This window comes from Acomys russatus, chromosome 2, assembly GCF_903995435.1.
Source record: "Acomys russatus chromosome 2, mAcoRus1.1, whole genome shotgun sequence".
Taxonomy (NCBI): domain Eukaryota; kingdom Metazoa; phylum Chordata; class Mammalia; order Rodentia; family Muridae; genus Acomys; species Acomys russatus.
This window is the reverse complement of record NC_067138.1, coordinates 19,726,275-19,742,869: the sequence shown is the minus strand read 5'-3', so window position 1 is coordinate 19,742,869 and position 16,595 is coordinate 19,726,275. Positions and strand designations below refer to the sequence as shown.

General features: G+C 41.0%; 1 non-coding gene across 1 annotated transcript; it reads right to left on the bottom strand.

Annotated features, from left to right (window-relative positions):
* Window positions 1-565: 565 nt before the first annotated feature.
* On the bottom strand, window positions 566-697 carry LOC127207730 (small nucleolar RNA SNORA17). The gene has a single exon (XR_007832960.1). It is a non-coding gene; the product is annotated as a small nucleolar RNA SNORA17 (small nucleolar RNA).
* Between the last annotated feature and the right edge of the window lie 15,898 nt (window positions 698-16,595).

Sequence of the window (16,595 nt, the reverse complement as noted above, 5' to 3'; positions counted from 1 at the left end):
TCCACCACTTACTTGCTTTTCTTAGTGGCGCCCGGGGTCTGAGTGTCTGGGGTCGTCTCGAGAGTGGTAGCAGGAATGCTACGCCCCCGCTCGTGCATTATGGTGCCGCGTAGGGGTCACCTTGCACATGGTCTCCTTCTCGAAGGCCTGCATGGCTCAGGACTGGTGGTCATCTCAGGCTAGCTCCCTGTCTGGGCCACATTGTACCAGTCTGCTGGTCATTTGGGGCTTGCTCCTCTCCTGCCCGAGTGTCCCCATTCGAGGGTCGTCTGTTTCTGCCTCACTCCGATCCAGGCCCCACAGTCTGCCCTGGGAGCCCTTCTGGCCCTGGATGGAGCTGGACTGATGGTCCTCTCGGGCTTGCTCTCCCACTCAGACCTCCCCTAACGGCCTCATGTGATGGTTGTCTGTCTTGGGGTTACTCCTGTCCAGGGCCCAGGCAGGGTTCTTTTAGTCTCTGGCTTCCCCCCCTGCCCCCGCCTTCCCCCCCTCGCCACCTGGGAGCCTGTCTGGGCCTATGCCGAGCTGGACTGATGGGTCAATTCGAGATTGCTTTTTTTCAGGGCTTGTTAGGCTACTAATCATTCAGATGTTCACAGGCCAGAGCAGGGAGTGTAGACATAGCATCTTTCCTCACTGCCACCTACTGACGCACAAGTGACACAGCAGCCACACCTGAAATGCCTCCCGGGGCAGGTTATTTTACTATTTTAATTAAAATCAATCTTGTATAATCTGTCTAAATTTTGTCAGAGAGTTTTTAGCCTTTAATTTATAAGACCCTTTATTATAAGTTCTGGAGGGGCATCTCTTCTTCACTAAGGCCAGGGAAGGGGATGGAGCAGGGGGAGAAACAAAGAGAAAATAATAGAGGGTAAATACAAACTGTACTGCATTGCACACTCGTGTGGACATGCCCCGGTGAAATGCTTCCATTCACACAATTAGTATATGTGCAACAAAAAGATTTTACCCACCCTTACAACCCAAATAGAGTAGGCTCTTCCATTGACAGGGCTGAATATCTGAACAACTTTTTGGCAAAAAATCCAGGTAGGAATGTAAGGCATTATCAGGTAAGTAGACATATTGAAGTTTTAGGAACCTGTAAAAGTTATTATAAATAATCTTAAAGTCAAGAAAATAAAATAACAAACACAATATATGAAATACAGAGAACCACAACATTCCATCTGCTCCATATTAATAATAAATACTTTGCAATTGATTTCCAGCCACCATTGCTTGCTTCTTAGAAAAAAAAAACCCCAAGAATTCTGCATGCTAGAAATTCAGTAGGATGAAAAAAAATCTCAGTTGGCCTTAGGGGAGAAAGCTCTCGTAAACGAGGCTTTCTTTGGTGTCTGATGTCATGTCCAAACATCTTCATGGTCCAGAGCTGTTGGCTCTATCTTCAGGCTTCAGTGTAGTTCCACAAACACATGGAAACTTAGATGCTTGACAGTGACCTGAGGCCAGCCTTCTTCTTACACATTTGACATAACTAAGTGGGTATCATGTCCCTAATCCAAGACTCTATAGTCATAGTGTTGACCACTGAAATTTGCATAAAATGCTGTTAGCTCTTATGTATGTCTCACCTTATCAGCTCTATAGAAAAGCAGCAGGTTAGTCCCATGGCTCAAGGTTAGTTTTCATTCAGCTCTTGTGATCTCTGACGAGATCAAGGCACAGGCGGCTGACATTATTCTGCTGTATACACTGCCTTTCCTATTCCCAACTCCTACTTCCTCCTTTTCTGTTACCACTAGTAGAAACATCATGACCAACGTGTGTACTCAGAATCTCAAATTCTCCTCGATTAGAAAAGCATTCATGAATCAGTATCTTTTGCTAAAGAAAATTACTGCTAGAAAAAGATTCCGTGCTTAGGCATGACGACTCACTTAGCATTCTGAATGTTTTCATGTGTCAACAAGGTACACGTGTGAGATTGGGAGAGCACTCCAGGCCAGGAGACTCTTCGGGTGGGAGCAGAGTAGGAGAAAATACAAAGGAACAAGAGGGACTGAATCCTTGACCAAGTGGATAGGAGTTTAGACAGATCATTGGGGGTGACACTGAAGGGAGATCCCAGGAACACTGAAGATAAACTTTGTCCGTGGCACTATTTTGCCTAAAGCAGCAGTAAGCCCTACATTTTCAAGGAACTTCAAATCTAGATGATTTTTTTTCTTTCATTAAGCTATGTTTTGGTAAGGTTTCAAAGTTCTGTGGTAGGTTTTGGTCACATTGTTTCCAACAAACAGTGCTGATTTTAAAAACGAATAGCTTAAAAGTGCTAAAAAGATACAGAAAGTGTGCTTTCCTCCAAGGGGTTTTGATGCGTCACTATCATTAGCCAGTCTTTTAAGATTGTGTTTAAAAGGCCAGCTGAGACAGAGAGTCCCGAGCCTGCCTTCCACCACTGACAGTGGTAGGTGTTAGGGATAATACTAATTTGGTCTTCTGAGCCTTCTGGGCAGACTTGGTGACCTGGCCAGCTCCAACAGTCTCCTCTTCCTCCCCCTCCTCCCTCTTTTCTATCTTCTTCTTCTTCTTCTTCTTCTTCTTCTTCTTCTTCTTCTTCTTCTTCTTCTTCTTCTTTCTCTTTTCTTCTTTCTTCTTCTTCTTCTTCTTCTTCTTCTTCTTTCTCTTCTTCTTTCTTCTTCTTCTTCTTCTTCTTCTTCTTCTTCTTCTTCTTCTTCTTCTCCTTCTCCTTCTTCTTCTCCTTCTCCTCCTTCTTCTTTAAATTTATTTATTTATATTTTATGTACATTGGTGCTTTGCCTGCATGTATATCTGTGTGAGGGTGTCAGATTCCCTGGAACAGGGGTTACAGACAGTTGTGAGCTACCATGTGGGCACTGAGAATTGAACCTGAGTCGCCTGGGAGCGCAGTTAGTGCTCTTAACTGCTGAGCCATCTCCCCAGCCCTGCAGCAGCCATCTTGTCCATGCCTTCGATGAATCCACAGCAACTGTCTCCCTCATGTCACAAACAGCAAAATGACCCCGAGGAGGACAGGCATGCTTTCAGCATACACAGGCTTGCCTGGAAACCTTATCAACAACGGCTGTATCACTGCAATTCAAGAATGCAGGGCCGTCTCCCAGCTCCTTTCCAGAACAGTGAGAAAACTTTCCTTTCAGCTGAGCAGACTTGCAAGCTGTGTAAGCTTTTGGACAACCTAGTCCCAGGCCACATCCAGCACAATTTGGCCTGGGTGGCTCAGGACACTCACCAAGCCCTGAAGCCAACTGCTTCCATTCTAGGGCCATTCTTGCTACCATCTGTAATGTCACCGCATCTGCTGTCTCTGATACAATCTTTACACTGAAACCCATGTTGTCCCAGGCTTCCTTCGAATTCTCATTGTACCTATTAACAGGCTTTACTTCAGTTGTGACATTTGCATGTACATAGATAACTACCATGTTAGGTGTGAGAACAGCAGCTTATACTCGCCCACTGGGACAGCACCAATGCCACAAATTTTATAGATATGTTGGAAGAGCAGACACAAAGGCCTATGGGATGGATATGTTTGGTGATAAGGCAAAACTTATAGCAGTGTGATTCCATGAACGCTACCATATTTATAGGTGACTTTCCATCCCTTAAGCCAAAGCGTATTGACTATTGGCCCCAGCCTTTTTGTCACCATTCTAACCAGAAATTGGCACAGATGCTCTTGTGTTGGAGTTGTAGGCATTTTATTAACTCTAGGTGTTAACTTCCTTAGTTTCCTCCTATCTCTTCTGACTGTAGGGTGGCATGGAGGAATCCATTTTGTTGAAATCAACAAGTAGCTGTTTTACACCGAGTGCGTAAGCCAGACGGGCGTGCTTGCAAGTCTGCCCATTCTTGGAGACACTAGCTTCAAATTTACACCTCCAGCACCAATAACATCATCAACCAAAACATCGTCATCTTCATCATCATGAATTCTCTCTCTCTTGTGGCATCAGTGACACATTATTTGTTGGTCTGAGGTTTCCACAGTGAGATGTCAATAGTGGTACCATGATCGTTCTCACCTTTGTCCAAAATGCAGGCATACTTGAAGGCATATGTGGCAGCCTCTCCCTCACATTTTGGAGTGTTTTGTTTGTTGATAACACTGTATTTGTAGATCAGACAGACGGTAGTGGTAGACTTACCTGAATCTGCATGTTCAGTGATGATGGTGATGGGTGAGCTCTTTCCTTCCCCATTTTGCTTTCAGTTTGGTGTGGCTATCACTTCACCTGTGCACTAATGGAAACCTGTTTCAAAAAAGGAAATTTAGTTTTCATAAGAAAGAACTTCTTGTGGTAGAATTGCAAATCACTGAAGTCTGTAGTCTTTTGAAAATTTTTTTAATGCGAAAGCTTAATATTAGCAATTTTTTGGAGTGGGATAATAAAATATGATACTCTGGAATACCAGAAAAGTATGCATTTTTAGTATGTATGTAAAATGTATGCATGTAAAACTGTGTATTACAACTCTGAGATAAGACTAAGGAAATAACATTAGAATGAAAGAGACCATTTAGAAAAACAGCTGAATGTTCACTATTCTTCATTGTCTTTTTTTTTACCTGCTTTTAGTGGTAGCCAGTTGCATAGTAGGTAGAAAATATTTGTAGTTTGTTTTTGACACATTATCATTATTGTTTTAAGCATAGGCTTTTGCTGAAATCTAAAGGAGGTCCTCTTTGCTATTTCTTTTCCTTAGTTTTTCTAGCCTTCTTCTTTTTTTCACGACCAACCCTTTGTATTTAGGCTTCTTTCTTCTCTCCTTATTTGGTCTCTCTCTTCCCTCTTTATTTGGGCCTCATGCTCTCCTAGCCTCATAATCTTACTGTCAAGCTTTCTCTTTAACACCTTGACCAAAATGTCTTTTATTGCTTCATGGGTCAGATAAATCCAAGCAATAGATTTGTGTAAAAGACTGAAGGAAGGCTGTGCAGAGGTGATGCTCTGCTGTTAGCCAGGACCCCTTACCAGCTGTTTGCAGACTAAAGACGTAGACGCGAGCACCAAGTGCACCAATGTTCTGCCTTCCTTCTCTCTGCTTCTTAGGCGTCTGATGCAGACAGCGTTAGCTATTCTGCCTAAGGAACATTAGCGAAGGCAAAGACTAGTGGCTGGTGAATATATATGGTCACATGAAGAAAGCTCTTTTATAGTCTTTCTGAACTAAGGTGCACAGCCTTAGACTTTTAGTGGACTAACTTAAAGGAAAGCGTGTAGTGAGGGATGATGGAGAGTTAGGGATGTGCTAGGGTAACAGCGCTAACTGTGCTTAATTAGGAAGTCCATAATGACCTCACCTAGACCGTGATGCTTTCTCAGTGCTTCAGGCTGAAGCACTCACTGCAGTTCCAGAATTTCACTTCAAGCTGAATGGAGGGCCATTCTCCTCACAACTCTGGATCCTTCTTTGTTTGGACTTCCTTGACACTCGGAACCCTGGCCTTTGCTTCTCCTTCACTAGAAGCTTTACTCCCTCTGTTTTAGTTGTGAGGTGACTGAGCAATTGTAACTACAGCCCATCCCTGTCCCGTTTCCCCACTTGGCCGTGCCGACCCCGCTCCCTCCCACAGGAGTTTTCAGCTGGGTTGACGGATTTCTCTCATCCGGGTCTCACTGGATAACCTGCTTAGATAGCTTGAATCCTTGCTGGCCCTTCCTTTTGAGCTCTGTTGTTTGGGAAGCTTATCCTGTTCCTTTTATGCAGTCCTAGAGTTTTCCTGGGTTTGACGCAGCATTTGTAACCCACGTGATTCTCTGACGGAGTGCTCCAAAGGTGTCTTAGCATGGAAACATTATTTGCATGTTTCGGCTGAAAGCACGCTTTCCTCGAAGGCTTAAATGGTTCTCTCCTCAGACTTTGGAGACAGGGAGGATGAAGATTCTCTCATAGGACAAGCCCAAATGGTGTCTTTTCATGAGGAGCCAGGCACTCTGTGTCTCCTAGATTGCACAGTCACGTCTGTGAATGTCATTGCTGTTACTTAGAATTTTAATAGATAAGCCATGGGGAAATCTATTAGACACCTGGGCACTTTGGAGTCCTTTGAAAATGGATCATTCATTTGTAGGGTCTCTGGACATGGTCTGTTAATTTCCCGACTTCCTTCCTCCTTCCCCTAGTCCAGCCACGAGCACATTGGAGGATGGAATGTGCTACAAGGAAATCTAACAACGAACTGTACTTCCTCCAGATTGGTTTTATTTGTTCATATGGTCATGGTATATATGCATGTATTTGTTTTTGTAGATGCAGTTTATTTATTTATGTTTGTGTAACCATATGCACATATATTACGCATATAACATATGCAATATATATTTATGCATAGATATTTACTCACATTTATGATGAGTAATGTATTTATATTATAATGCGTAAGTACACAAAAACTTCATGTAATTAGTTTGAAATTAGGGCACATAGTGAAATAGACTGTTTCTTAATGATAATTAGAGCCAGAGACCTCAAAGCAGATGAGACATGCTGATGGGTCTTAAAACTTTCTTTGGACTTTGTTATCTAGGGGAGGACTGGTATGTTGTCCAAGGCACCATATGGCTAATTTTATGATACTGTATTTTAATTCTGGCTTCAAAAGTTGTGACAAAGTCTCGATATATCCTCCAAAATATGAATAACAGAAATCTGTAGATGAAATTTGAACCAATTAATTTTTTGGCACTTCAGAAGCTGTGTGAAATATTGCTTTGTTTGCCTTCTATAATTGACAAAACTGAACATTTATTTTTTTGATTTTTTAAAATATTTTTTTACTATTAAACAATATCCTTTATTCATTGATATAATTAGATACATTTTGCTGTCTTTGGATGCAACATACCATAAAATAAAATAATAAAATAAAATTTAAATCCAATGCATCCAAAAATGACTTAAATGGTACATGTACATGCATTTAAGTTATAAGAAATTTAAAGGCATGGAAATTTCCTGCCTAACCATATGGATTTTCTTATATTGATTTCTGTTACATAAGAATTAGCACAGCATTAATGATAGATGTTTTGGGCCTTCTTTTGCTCAAATATAAAGGACTTTTCCATGGTACAGTTATCAGAGAAAGCCTTCAGGAACATCGCTGCACTGCCTCAACTAGTATCGATGTAGAAATAGTGAACATATTTTACAACATTCTAATTATATCAGCTGACATTAATAACTTCATTTTTAATGATGTATCTGCACCCTATTTTAAGTCTAGCTTAAAAAGAAAAATAATGCCTTCAAGTGATTTTTTTTGAAGACCCCTTTAAGGAAAGGTTCAGAAGTAAAGTAACGCAGGCTCCAAGGCATGTAAGTGTAGCACTAATGATGCTTTGCGTTTAAAATGTGCTGGACATAAAAGCGATGCTAATCTGATTAGTAACTGTGATTGGGTAAATCTACTGTAAAATGGACTGTGTTCTGGTTTTAAACATGATACCATGGAGTCATTTGAGAACTGACTCCGTGGAACATGAAAGTCTCTTTGATGGGCTATTCTATGATTGAAAGGTGTATTTACGTGTATTTTTGTTTCAATACACGTGTATATATATATATATATATATATATATATATATATATATATATATATATAGTTTTGTTGTTTCCTTTCATAAATAGCTAAAAGCTTAGTTCCTAAAAAACCGTGAGGAAATAAAAGCAATGTGACACAAAGAAACAGCAAATTGAGATGTACCCGTGCCTGCCAAAGTTAAGACCCAAGCTTACCTGGCACCTTTCGCTTCCACCTCTCTGTCTTCCTGTCTCAGCGAAACATACCGAAGAGCATGAACATCTGGAAACTATGGGCATTCTCGGTATGCTGTGTCATATAACCAGAAGAATAAAGGAAATTTGGAAGGCTTTGTGATGTTGAAAAACATCTCTCAACTCTATTGTGTGACCTTGGCAATAGCTTCCCTACCCACCAGTAGCATCATTTTGAGTGTCACTTAGTGGTCACATGTCCTTTCTGTAAAGCATAGAAGCTTTCCCCTTGGTGCCTACATACACTGCAGTTCTTCTTTTTGCCAAATGCAAAAAATCTCTGTCAGCTTAAACAAAGTCCAAAGAAATGTCAGTACTGCTTATGAATGTATTTATTAGGGAAGAAAGTAGTTCTTTTCAAGCCATTAAAATGTATGAAAACATACTAAAAGAAGGAAGATTTTTCACCAAATAAAATTTTCTTAGTTTATACTTTCCTTGGAATTTAAACAACTTTCCATTTTTATCTTAGTAGATATATTTCAAATCAAGTGTTTATGAATATTCTTAATAAATTCAGTGAACACCTTATTTATAAATAAAATGACTGTGCTGCTGTTATAATGCTCTTTGCACAAGAATTGCATTATTAACAGTGTCATAAAATGTGAGTGTGGACATCACATAAAACACATGATAACCATCAGATGGGAACAGTTGACTCAGCAGAGTTTGGGTTTTGTTTTAATTTGTCCACTTACATTTTGACTTAGTTCCATGGCCAACTTTGAAAAGCTGGGTGCATTTGTTGGCCTTTTAGGGGTTTTGGTTCGCCTCTGTCTACAGTGATGAAGCCGGAGGAGAGTTTGTAAATAGGTGTCTAAGCCAGAGTCCAGGCATTCTGAGAGTTTAGATTCATGACTTCACTGTGAAATCAACAGCAATAGTGTCGTGGTTGTGAACATAAAAGGAAAAACTGGTAGTGAGGGCACTGGAGGGAGAATGGAGCCAGGGCTTCTAAGGTTTAGGGGGGACAGGGGGTTGAATTCAGCTGAATGTTATAGGAAATGGGAGGACGAGGATGTCAAAGCGATGAAGGACATCTTCTCCTGAATCTTATCATCAACTGAGTCGTTAGTAATCCTGATATTAATGTTTAAGTCCCCAACCTAAAATCTTTACCTGCATCAAAACTGCCACTTCTGTGCTAGTCACTAGCAATTCCAGAATTGTCTTCAGAAGAACCCAAGGGCTTCAGTTACGGTAAAAGGTGTGGTGGCTTCTGCCCACAGGGTAAGTTGTGCACTTGACATTTCTTTAGCATTTATTGTCACTTGTGCTTGCATGTCAGTTTTTTTTTTTTAAATAAAAAGAATTGGCTTCGTTGTCCAGTGGGAACTTAAATCTTAGCTCCTCCACTTACCTTATAAGTTGCTTAATCTTTCTCTCCCTCTGTTTTTTTTTTTTAATTGGGGTAAGAAAAATGATAGGAATCCTGTGTATGCTAAGCAGTAAATAATTATAAGTAAGATGTGTGCTGCAGCGAGCGCTAGCCTGGTGTGCGGTATGCAGGTGGTCTCAGCTGCTCAGGAAGCAGAGACAGGAAGATCATTTGAGCTCAGGAATTTGTGTCCAGTCTGGGCAACACAGGGAGATGGTATCTTAAAACAATCAAAGCAAACAATAATGAGGCCTAAATAAATGCTCGTTACAGCTAGTTTTACTATTGCTTCGAGAATTTCACACAGAATATTGTCATTGTCATCCTCCCCACCCTTTCCCTTAGTTCTTCCCTGAGCCAACTCTGCATCCCCACTTCCCCATCCCCACAACCTTATGTCTCCTCTTCTTCTCCTTCTTCTTCTTCTCCTCCTCCTTCTTCTACTTGGGCTGTTTATACACCCCCGAGTGTGAGGCCATCTACTGTATTGTGATGGTCATAATAAATAAGTTGTGGGTTTCTATTTAACCATCATCTACTGCACAGTGAGACAAGTTTCCATGTTGGTTCCTGAGAACTGAGATAACCTATAAGTAGGGAAATATAAATTTATAGAGTAGCTTGATACCATGCCTACTTAGGAAAAAATAGTAGTAGTAGATTTACCCCTGGGACATGGGACCTGGGACCTTTGCAATCATGGGTTCCTGGCCAGATTTACAACACTGGACATGTGTTCCCTTCTGTAATGTAGGCTTAAATCCAACCAGGAAGTGCTTGGTTACCCTCATTTCCTGCCAGTCGTTACTGCAGGGTTGATGGCTGGGTCAGACTGTTGATGACTTTTTTATACCAATAGTCCACACAACACCTTTCACTATCAGTACCAGTTTGATTTCTCTATGTTCTGTGACTATGCGCGGTGGTGTCTACAGAAACTCGGTCTTACCATAGAGCGAGCAACCAAGGGAAATAGCAATACTGTGCATTGTTTTGGGTATCTCTGAGACATCTCTGACCATCAATTTGATGGGGGAAGTATCTTATACCTGCTAATAGGCTTTTTAGAGGATGAGCTATGACTTCTCAGGACCTAATTATAGTCCAGGTTATAAAGTTTCTGGATTAAGAGCTTGACTGCTTTTTTAAAATGTCTTTTGATACATATTAATGAACCATTTCCCCAAAAAGATGCTATCAGTTTATGTTCCCAAAGACTCTATGAAAGTTTCCATTTACTTTATATACTAACTGAGAAAAATTTAAATCCTTATTAAGCAATGCTCACTGATATCACACAATTGCTTTAATATTAAGTTCCTTGATGAATATATAAGTTGTTTTTTAGTAATACTCATTACTGTAAATGTGCTCATGCCTGTTTGGTTTTTTTTCTGAGTCATTTCTGTTTTACTCTTCAATGTTTATTGTGTCTTTACTTACTAAGGATGACAACTTTTGTCATGTTTGTAGTAACTGTTGTTCATTTTAATTTTACATTTCCTATTAAATAGTTACATAATAAAATCTATTAAATTTTTTATGTGTGATTATTTTCAGAATCATTGTAATTGCAATTGGGGACCTAAACTCGAATCCCAATTCTTGGCCATTTCTTAGTTAAATGGACTGCAAGAAGATCCATCCTTTCTGAGGCCTGCATCTTTGTACACAAAAAGGCCACAGCAGTGCTCATATTAGTCTACTGTTATATTCAAAGTATTTTCTCTGTGCTTCCTTGGGAAGCTGCCGCCTTTAGGATTTACAATGCATCCCTGTTTCTATCTCCTGATTCGTGTGATAGAGTTATTTCCTCAACAGTTTCAAGGACTTTGAGACATATTTATGCGAACTTAAGAAATCACTTATTCCAATTAAAATATGTCATGAAAGCATCGCAAAAGCGTCTCTCTCCGTGGAAAAGAATGAACCAGGTGTGAACCATCTGACGCTATCCCACATCATATGTACAGGACACTCTTGCCCCACATTGTATGATTTATTTCACTTCTCCCAGCTCCTTTTTAGCTTAAGACGAACATTGTTATGGCCTTCTATGTACAGAGACACAGACCTCAGAAATGGTGTCTCCTTTTGTAGTTCCTACAACTAGAAAATGGCCAAGAAGTTGCATTGATTTTAGGTACCCAGTTACAAACCCATGCATTGTTCCTTCTACCATCTTATCTTTTGGTTTTTGAGAAGTGACACATATAGTGGGTACATATTCCTGCAATGCTGGGAATCAAGACCACGTCTCTCTCCTACCAGCAAGCATTTCTATCACTCACCACATCTCTATCCCCAGGAACCTTCTCAGAACCTAACTTCTTTGAGTTTTATAACTGCACATCTGCTGCTCCAGACGTTTTCTCCCCGAGAAGAAAGGAAGCAACATAGGTTGAGCTAATAACATTTAAACTGTTTTACAAAAGCCCCTCCCTTGTATAAACCATCTTCTGAGCCCTTCCCTTCCCCCTTCGCAGTGACCAGGCACGCATGGTCTGTGTTGTAAGTCCTATTTTACAGAACATCTCTCAGTAGACTCTGTTATACTTTGTGCTGATTTTGGCCAAACTAGTCATTCTTTCCTTTTCCAAAGATTGGAGCCTGGTCCCAGCTCTTACCCATACATAGACCAGCATGCATCACCACCAGTGTCGTAAACTGATGTAGGGTCAAGCAAAATTCAGTAACAGTGACAAGTTTCAAAATGTGAACAAACTACAATGAACTCAGAGGCAAATGTGGAAGGAACCTGAGATGTCTCCAGAAGCACTCGCCTGTGTCATGTCACGTGACTTCACAGAGGCCTTCTTTCTTTCTTTCTTTCTTTTTTTTATTAATTTATTCTTGTCACATCTCAATGGTTATCCCATCCGTTGTATCCTCCCATTCTTCCCTCCCTCCCATTTTCCCCTTACTCCCCTCCCCTGTGACTGTTCCTGAGGGGGACCTCCTCCCCCTGTATATGCTCATAGGGTATCAAGTCTCTTCTTGGTAACCTGCTGTCCTTCCTCTGAGTGCCACCAGGTCTCCCTATCCAGGGGACATGGTCAAATATGGGAGGTCTTGTTTCTCAACACATATGTGCCTGCTCACCGTGTGTTCTGCCACCACACAAAACACCAGTGCACACACACACTTCTCCATGCCGTGAACTGCTGTACTTATATCACAGATGAGATTTTCTGCTCTTAGGGATGATGGTTTAATTTCAGAAGCAAGGGTGTTGAGTTATAGCCCTACCACAGTTTCTTGGTGTGTATCAAATTTGTGTAACCTTGAGTGGTATTGGGATTAGAATGCTTGATTTTAAAGATTGTTATTTGAGTCACTGTCTTCAGTTCCTTAAAAATCACTAAATGACTTTTGCCCTGGGATTCAGAAAATACTCCCAGCTCCAAACATACTTCTGTCACTTTGTGCCACATATGTATGCAAAGGAATATTCTCAATACCGACAAGTATAGTATACCAACTGATGTTGGCAAACATTGAGGGTGCTTTATGTCTTGCAGTATTGCAATTCAGCCAAGATGTATATCTTTATGTAAAGCTAAGTAATCATATCCATCTCATTATTGTGTAAATTGGCTTCTGTTTTTAAGAAACGACAAACATATATATGCCTATACTAAGCAATTATTTGAAACTAAAAATCTTTCTAGACACAGCAGGGCTGGTACATATATGAACTGGCAAAGAACTAGACAGCCCACACAGGGACTACACGGGTCTGCACCAGATGAGGTCGGCGAGATGAAAGAAGTGGACACAATCCCCATCCCTAAGCAAGAGGCTGTCTCCAATTGAAAATGAAAAAAAAAATTAGTTCTTTCTAAGGGAGTCCCACTGGGGAAACAAAGCACTCTTAGGAGTAGGCCTCATGTCCAGCAGTAGACGGCCAACACAAAATGAACTCAAGGCATCTTTGGAGGTTCTTTGTCTCATAATGTTGTCAGGGGTCACTCCTTCCCCTACATTACAGGCCCGTTGCATATATATTATGGCTGGTTTTGGACTTTTATGGAATTCCTGTGTGTGTGAATCTGTGTGACTCTACATCTATATGTGTTTTTTTTTGGGCTTTTTCTTTGGCTCTTTTTCTTGTTTGGCTGTTTTGTCATACTCTAGTTTTTGAGGTATTCTTATTTTAAAAATCTTATTATTATTTCTTAGACACCTGTTTGTTTTCTAACTAGAGACATTAAAGGTGTGGATCTGGATGGGAGTGGAGTTGAGGAGAAACTGGGAGTAGTGGAGGCAGGGAACTGTAACCAGAATATATTGTATGGAAAAAAAAATCCTATTTTAATAAGAAAGAAAACAAAAATCTTTATATTGTCACTAACTGTTTGGTCCTATACTTATGTACCTAGAGTTGCATAAAAACTTCCTGTGGGAAAAGAGGTTACAGACGGAGGAAGTTTAAGGAGCCCTCATGATACCATTATTGCTTCCTTTGAGTCTGAGGGAATCTGGGAGAGATGTTAGAATTATTTTCTCCATCTTATAGATGGAGATGGAGAAATCACCCCACTTGCCCAGGGCTGGCGAATCCTGGGGCTGAAGTGGGACAGACACATTTCCTGCCGCATCACCTCCCAGCCTCTCCTGGAGAATGACAGGGATTCCTGTCACCTGCTCTGGGCCTGGAAGCAGTTTTGAGTAAGCGTCCGAGCAGCTGTAAATGTACTTTTTTATTCCTATCCCATAAACCTAATTCCATCCAGGGTCATTCTGCACAGCTTGACTTACACATAAAAATGAACTTTTAAGAGGTTTACTTTAGCTCACTAGCCGTCTGCTCGCTGATTTAGAAAGCAGGTACCCTGAGTGCAATTTCCTCATCGTAAATGGACACATTGCTTCAGCCCTTGTGAGCTCAGACTCGTCCAGTTTGCATCACACTCCCGGCCAGATGAGGGCACGCTGACCTGCAGTTCTCAGAACCTTCTGTTCTTCAGGTTTCTAGAAACAACCGGGGGCTGGGTGTTGATGGGATTTAGACTTGTAATCGTCTTTTTTGTTTTTGGGAAAACTCGTGGAAAGAAGACATGGCGAATATGTGGCAGAGATGGGTGTGAACAGGCTTTGGAGTGGAAGAAAAGGTTTGCAGGAAGATGAAAGGAGTTGAATTCTGTGGCATAGAGAGTGGGAGAGGGAGGAAGACTTCCCAAATGACTGACTTTAAAAGACCTCCCCTCTTAATGTCAGAATGAGCTGAAAGGGCAGTTAATTGTAACATGGGGCGTTAGCACTAAGCAAGGGTGGATGTACATGTCAAATGTGTCCACTGCATTGTTCTTCTTACTTTGCAGTCTCTTTTGAGAATTATGCCCTAATTAATGTATTTAACCCTCAAAGTAGCCATATAGGAAAGTTACCCAGTTTTGCCAGTGAGGTTTTGAGGAGCCAATAACTTTCTCCAGGTCACAGAACCAATAAAGAAATAGTGGGCCTGACATGGAAATCTTGAATGGTGGCTTACGATGAGGTACTTGTCTGTCTCAATCAGACTGCGAGCCCCCTGACAAAAAGACCCAGCTGGGATTTTTCACGGCTAAATCCCCAGTGCCTGTCTCAGAGCCCCGCACTGGCATTTGTTCCTGGGTGCTTCTTTTAATTCATTAAAAGAATGAATAAATGAACAAAATCCAGTCTAACCTCGAGACTAGCTATAATCCTTTTTAAATATGGGTTTGTATCAAAAAGCAAAACTTAAGATCCATTTCAGTAATTTGTTGCTTCTTCCTTCAAACACTTAAGTGCTATCTCCCCCATGCTTGTGTAGGCCCAGGGCACATGAGACAGCCTGTCAACTCATTTTTTTCCCAAGGTAATAAACTCATCTCATCTGGAAATGGTGGCGAGAAAAAGCAGCATTTATCAATTAGATCCAGTCATGGTTTCTCCAAATGACAATTTGTAGCAATTGTCCTGTATGGTGAAAAGGTGATGAAGTCACAGCAATGACGGTGGCAGACAAAGGCCTTGTCTACACTGACTGGTTATCTGTTCACCTGATTGGGAATTTGTCACATCATCATTAAATTATAAGTTAAAATTAACTAGAGTACATTATCCCCCCTAAACATTTTAAGTATAAAAAGGAAAAAAAAAAAAAAAAAAAAAAAAAAAAAAAAAAAAAAAAAAAAGCAGACATTACTATCATAGGTTTGAGATTCGTAAGGTAGTTAAAAAAAAAAAGTGCAAGAAGCACACAAGTCAGGAATGGTGTCTTATGCCTGTGTTCCCTGCCACCTGGGAAGCTGAGGCAGGGGGATTAGGCTACAGAGTGAGCCCATGTCTCAAAAGACCAACTTAAACAACTAAATACAATTATAGAAATGTGAAGTGTGCCAGTGCTTTTCAACTTTGGTAATACATTAGGAATAATGGAAAGGCTTTAAAAATATTTACTTTTTGAGACTATAACATAATTATACAAATTACCCCTTCCTTTTCTCTATCCCAACCCTCCCTTAAACCCCCCTGCTACTTTCTCATCAAAATTACACATGCACTCACACACACACGCACACTTGTACACATGCATGCATGCACACGTTCTGCTCAGGCTGTGTAATGTTACTTATATGTTTATATTTTCAGAGTTGACCATTGGATTTTGGATAACCAATTGGTGTATTGGTGTGCTCTTCTCTGGGGGAGGCTATTTTTTTTTTTCAGCTCCCAGCATCCCTTAGTTTTCTGTAGTTCTTTGTGTAGGGTTGAAACCTCATGGTCCTTCCTCTCCCCATGCGAGCTTGTCTATTAGTGTTGTCCTTGTTCAGCCTCTGTTTATATCAGTGAGACTCTATGGGTCTGGCTTCTGACATCCTCAGGTGACTGATGGATGTCACAACAAACTCCCCGGTTCCTTTGGTTTTTAGTATCTTTCTGTCTCCTCTTCTGCAATGACCAGAGTCTTAGGTACAGGAACTCAAAAGAAAGACACACTGTGGGCGCTGGGGAGATGGACCAGGTGGTAAAGCGCTTGTGCTGCAAGTATGACACCCTGAATTTAGATCTCAGCACCCACAAAGAAGCTTGGTGAAGTGTTGTGTGTCTGTGACCACATTGCTGAGGGGAGGGATTTGGTTGGGTCCCTGGAATCAGATGGACAGCCAGTTTAGCTAAATTGGAGAGCTCTACATTGAGTAAAACACCCACCTCAAATATAAGATGGAGGCTGACTGAGGAAGATGCCAGAGACCAGCTTCTGTTCATGTTCACAAATGCACACGTACATGCCCGTACACACTCAAAACACAAACACAGGCGTAGTTGTGCATACCATGCACCAGAAGCTCTGGGTCTGGCCTCAGCGCCCACCCAGCAATTTAAAAAGCCCAACAATTTCCTCATTCATTTTCATATGAGTTGCTTTGACTCCCTTTCCCCAAGGCTC